A 5,864-nucleotide genomic window follows, 5' to 3' on the forward strand; every position below is an offset into this window, starting at 1 on the left:
TTTCTCCTCCCCTTGTTAACTTTCCCCAGATCCCAGTTTCAGTTTCTGTTGCTGTGGCTAGATTTTCAGGCCCAGTGGTTTTTACACTTGCCTGATTATCAAATTCAACTGGGAAAGATTAAATAACACAAGATTGCACAGATGTGAGGACGATCTGGCTGCGACATCTGTCACCCATGAAGATTCCCAGGCCCTTTTCTGGAGACTCTGAAAGCACTCAGCATCTCAGTCTCTTGGGTAAGGCCTGGGAATACATGTTTTTATTCAACTCCCCCAGGTAAAAGTTCACCCTTGGGGACTCCTACAGTGTTGTCCCAAAAGCACATACAGGAAGGTCTAGGGGAGAAAAACCTCTTTTCCCACCCAGTGCTAGGTTCATGGCTGAGTCCTCATAACAGAAGATAGATTAACAAGAGAAAAGCATACACATCTATTAAACTAAGTTTTATGTGACATAGGCGCTTTTGGAAATGAAGACCTAAAGAAACAGGAAAATCTGTGTACACCAGATCCGTGAATAATGTTGTTTCATTTAACATCATTTTGTTATAATGTTGATGAGAAAAAAATCTATTTCTCCTGGAAGCTGCTGTCTGTGTGGGTTTCCTTCCGTACATCAAAAATGTTCACATTAGGTTCCTTGGCATATCTACATAGTCTGAGGTGGCGAGGGGAGGAAGCGTGCGTGCGTGTGTGTGTGTGTGTGTGTGTGTGTGTGTGTGTGTGTTAAGAACCAGCCCTATGATGGAATGGCCACCTGTCCAGGGTGAGCTCCCACCTAACACTCTGAGCAGTGGAACTAGGCTTCAGCCACCCAGGACCTTGAACCAGAGTAAGCAGGTTGAAAAATGCATGAATGAATACAAGTTGCTGCAAAATCAAAATTCAGGAAGCATACCACAATCCTACAAATGCATAACAATCATTGATATGGTGCTAAAGCACTCAGCCGCTGTATTCTTGTTTTTGAACCGTGTGGTGGTAGGAATTGCTCCCTACAATTGTTCCTTTGCAAACATTTATTCCTTGATATAACCCATCACCACTAGAACTGCTGTCACTGATTCACCAAAAATTGGGTAAATAATTATATTATTTGTGTTTATTAATCTTAACTATATGTATAGCTCATTTCTTTCAATATTTAATATTAGAAGTGTTTGGAGTCTTTATTTAGAAATTTGGTGTTTTGTGACCACAAATTTGCCATACTTAACTCTTGTTTGTATCAATTAGTGCAGTCTATCGTAAAATTGGTTTTGTTTTGCTTAAGGTAATAGTTTCCAAGAACCAATCGACAGTAAGTGAGGACTTCCTATATTTTTATGCTTAGGTTTGATGAAGAAGTAGATAGTCCTGTAGAAGTGTAATTGGACAAAGGGGATCTAATTGTTATAAACTGGGGTGAACTTAGCAAAGCCTGTTTCTTCAGATTCTCCTTGGCATGTCCGTGTGGTTATTTCTTTCCTCGGGGTATAGGGAAGAGCTGGCTCTGAAATGACAGTCTTATCACCCACTTAATTTAATGGGAAGATCAGCTACCTTTCATGGCCTGCTTCACGGAACAAGGGCCCATAGAAAGAGACGTTTTTGCTTCTGCTGTTTTCTCAAATGCGAAGGTGCCGTATTTTGGGAGTAGTGTGACCTGAACTGAGTCAAAAGACGAATAAGTGTTTTTAATCTCTGGATGACAGGGCCGCGTGTGGCTCACGCATTGCAGGTATACCGTGGCCATTTCCATGTGTGTCCATCCCTAGGCGCGCAGTCCAGCTGGCTGTGACCGGCCGGGAGCGCCAGGCCTGGAGCTGGGGAGGTCCCTAAAGTAGGCTAGATGTTGTTTTCAGGTTTCCAAGGAGAATCAGGTCTCTTGAGGGTGGGAGCGAATCAGAGGGAAACAGAAAAGATGGAGGATTTGCTCCAGAAGCTCATTTGTGGATTGACTCTCGCAGCAAGGTTTGGCGAGCGGCAGGAAGCGCCTGGCGGTTGTGCCCCAGTGGGGAGGTCTGAGCCCCGTCCAGGAGCGCGGAGGTGTCTCAGCCACAGGTCACCCCGCCCCTCATACCTTCTGCTCCGCGGAGGGTCCCGGGAAGAAGGGCCGTAAGCGCTGGTGTACCCTTCTCGCTCCTTCTCCCCGCAGTGCGCAGCTCGGGACTCCACACCCGCGCCTCGGAGCCGCGAAACGCAGAGCGCGCAGGTTCTGCGCCCGGAGGCCGGGCGTGGGAACCTTCGGGAGCCGTGACTCCTCCCGGCGCGAACCTCTGCAGTTCCCCGCCTGTCCTCTCCCCACGTGGACCTGCGTTCCCGCGGCGGCGTTCAGGGGTTTCTGTTTCTCCTGCTGCGTTCTGCTCGCGATTTCGCTGCAATGGTTCCAAGCAGAGACGGCCCCATCGCAGACCTTCCCCGGGGGCGGCCGGGCTCCTCACAGCCCCGCGGGCCGCTGTCGAGCGGGCGTCCCGGGCTGAGCTGCGGCGGGAGATCCCGGGCCCAGCCGGAACTTTCAACACCCTTTTTCCTTTTCTCAGCGTTGCCAGGAGACAATATCCAGTGCAGCGAAGTCAAAACGCAGTTTGACGGAATGTGCTTCTTGGCACGACCGGAAATCCTGACAGGTCATAGAAATATTTTGGCCAAAATAAAGTACGAGGGGGTGTAGCTCAGTGGTAGAGCGCGTGCTTAGCATGCACGAGGCCCCGGGTTCAATCCCCGGCACCTCCACTTTTTCCACCCCCTCCTGGTTGTGGCATTGTTTGCAAGACTACGTCCACCATGTCACCATGTCCACGACTCGCCTCAGTTTTGTTTTGTTTTTGTGGCACTTCCACTCTCTATCAGTTCTTCCAATTCACATGGAAACCTAGGAAAACAAACTCTCTTTTGCTTTTAATATAGATGCATTTCTGCCCTAAGGCTTTGACACCAGCCTGGGTGGCTGGGTCAAGAGACAAAAGACCAGATGAAAGAGGCCAGGAAAGCACAGACTGGCTCAGAATTCCAAAAGCCGAAAAACAAGCAAGTCACCAAGCTAACAAGCCTAATCACATTGGCTACATTTCCCAGTATTATCAAAGAGCAAGCAAGAAAGAAAAAGACCGAAATCAAACGCGAAACCATAGGTATTTTCTTTAGATTCCTTCTTTCTTGAGCTCTTCCTTGACCAAGGGACAGACCCAGAGGACAGAAAAACTGTCCCAGATTTTAGGACTCATATGTGAAAAGGTTTTGGCTTACAGCTTCAGGAATCACATATGAAAAGATTCCGGTTTACAGTTTTAGGAATCTAAAACTGTGAAAAGGCCTCTGTTTATAGTTTCAGGAATCACAAATGAAAGGGTTCTGGTTTACATTTTTAGGACTCACATGTGAAAAGGTTTCTGGTTTGATCTTGTTTTAAGTAAAAATAGTGCCTTCGTGAGAGTTTCCCCAAGACCAAGCATGCCACCTACAGGAGGGTGAAACCGGAGGCGCCAGTCTGTCAGCCTTTTCTTCTACTGAAATGCAGTGTGATTAGTCAAAGGGGAAGTTGATCTCAGACGCCTGGGTCTCCTTCACCGGCAGTTATCTGGAAGGAGTCTGCAGCAACCTTAATTCTTGCCTCTTCAGGAGAAAGAAAGAATTCCATTGAGGGGCATAAGGCAGAAGGAGGGCCGGAGCCAAGGCTTACAGCAGGAGTGAACGTTTATTAAAAAGATTGAGAGCGGTAATGAAGGAAAGTACATTGGAAGAGGGCAGAGCGGGCGACCTGAAGGACCAGAGGTATGGCTTCACGTCTCGAGCTGGGGTGGTAAACGCTGGCATACTTCCTGGATCTTTTGTTACTTCTCCCCATTGCTGAGATCTTACTGGGCAGTGACTGGCCCCCAGTTTCAGGTGTTTTCTATCTATTAAGAAACGGCCTTTCACTGGCACCAGCTGTGACCAATTATTACTTCAGAGAAATCGTTAACAACCGCCTGACCCTTTACTTCTGGTGCGTGTGTGTGTGCGGAGCCCCCTCCTGCCCTGCTCACACCTGTGCTACCGACTGTAACAAAATCATACAAGCTTCATACAAACCCTTGGCAAAGAGCCCCTCCTGTGCCACCTCTCAGGCCTTGAGGCACAAGTATTAATGGCATGGTCTGCCCTCAAAAGGATGGATCAGCAAAGAGGCCTTTGCAGAATGGAGGATCAGAGTTGTTTCGTAGCTAATTCTGGGAGCCCAGGTAAGTAGGGTAGGGACTCCATGCCTAAAGGGACGTTTGCGCTAGGAAAGGGCCCAGGGCATAAACAGCCATTGCCCAGGATTAGGTGTGATACTGGGCGCTTGCCATAAGTGCAAGGGCATATTTGTGCTTGACAAACCCACAATGGTCCTTTCCAGTGCGGTTCTAAGGTTAATTTTTCATGCTGTCTTTTCCAAAATACCGTTTCCTGACCCGGGGATGTATCTGATTTGGAAATACAAGTGGGACCTGCTGGACAGGACTGACATTAGATTTTGACAATTCCTGCAAAATTAGAGTGTAACAAGGTAGACTGTCAGAGGAAGAATCAATCTAAACTTTATAGATTTCTTTTTAAAATGTATCTATTACAAGACCCCAAGCGGGCTTTATTTTTTCTTTTCAACATCCTGTTTTGCAGCTTCCTTGGCTCTTTTTGTCCATATGCCGAAGAGCCAGGTGTTGGCACCGGCCCTGCGGAGACTAGGGAAAGCTTTGAAAGTCCTCTACTTCTCAGTGGTGACTCGGGCTTTCTCCTCCTCCTCCTTCTCCTTCTTTTTTTTATTTTTATTTTTATTTATTTTTTTTGAGTTGGAGTCTCACTCTGTAGCCCAGGCTGGAGTGTAGTGGCGCCGCCTCGGCTCACTGCAACCTTCGCCTCCCGGGTTCAGTTCAAGTAGTTCTCCTATCTCGGCCCCCCAAGTAGCTGGGATTACAGGCACGAGCCACCATGCCCAGCTAATTTTTGTATTTTTTAGTAGAAACGGGGTTTCACCATATTGGCCAGTCTGGCTTGGAACTCCTGAACCGAATTGATCCACCCGCCTCGGCTTCCCAAAGTGCTGGGATCACAGGCGTGAGCCACCGCGCCCGGCCGGGCTTTCTCCTTCTTACAGAAATTCCGGATGGGAATGACTGGTCCTGTCAGCTGGGTGATCAGTTTCAGTTCTTCAGCAGAACTGTCTCCCTTCTTGGGGGCCGAGGGCTTCCTGGGGAAGAGGGTGCGTTTGGAGAAGTACTCCTTCAGCCGCCGCACATGGGCCTGCAGGGGCTCGGTGGACTTGTGCTGCCTTCTCGGGTCCACAATCTACAGAGATGTCAGTGGTCCCGGCCACCTTCTTGTGAATGTCCGTCACCCTGAGCTCCTCCAGGCTGAAGCCGCGGCGGGCGCACACCTTGGTTTGATACCGCACAGGGGGGCACCGCGTGAGGGGCCAGAGGGGTCTCTACGCAGGCCGCGGGGCGATGCAGCGCGCCTTTGGCTTGCGCGGGCCTTGAGTCTGCGGATTTTCCGCGCCGGCTGGGTGAACCACGTGGGCACGCGCCACTGCCAGTCCTGGGGGAAGTGGGGCTTCAGGATCACGCCATCCTGGCTGGGCCCACGGCTGCCTACCGCCTCCTGCGCAGGAGACACTTTATACATCTCCACAGCAGTGTTATGTAGGAAGGTTTTATGGCGAGTTTTGTAGCATAGATCATATTACTGTAGGACTGATGGTAAAATTTCAGTTTACGGAAAGCTCTGAAAATTTGAAAATATGTAACCACCTAATGGGTTTAGCTTGCCCGCTGCTAAGACAGGACCATTTATCAAGACAGCGGCAGGCAGTGCCGGCTGTGCGGGAGAACCCATTTTATTGTTACTCAAATCACTCTCCCCAA

The 5,864-nt window shown here is 49.2% G+C and overlaps 1 non-coding gene and 1 pseudogene across 2 annotated transcripts; one reads left to right on the forward strand and one right to left on the reverse strand.

Moving 5' to 3' along the window:
• The first annotated feature begins 2,643 nt into the window (after nt 1–2,643).
• TRNAA-AGC lies at nt 2,644–2,715 on the forward strand. The gene has a single exon. It is a non-coding gene; the product is annotated as a tRNA-Ala (tRNA).
• A 1,854-nt stretch (nt 2,716–4,569) lies between these two features.
• LOC108297327 lies at nt 4,570–5,625 on the reverse strand (annotated as a pseudogene). Its single transcript, XR_005198554.1, has 2 exons — nt 5,073–5,625; nt 4,570–4,725 (listed from the first exon to the last, which is right to left on the reverse strand). The product of XR_005198554.1 is annotated as a 60S ribosomal protein L13-like (transcript).
• Nucleotides 5,626–5,864: the final 239 nt, after the last annotated feature.

The sequence above is a fragment of the Cebus imitator genome, unplaced genomic scaffold (assembly GCF_001604975.1).
Source record: "Cebus imitator isolate Cc_AM_T3 unplaced genomic scaffold, Cebus_imitator-1.0 Scaffold793, whole genome shotgun sequence".
Lineage (NCBI taxonomy): Eukaryota > Metazoa > Chordata > Mammalia > Primates > Cebidae > Cebus > Cebus imitator.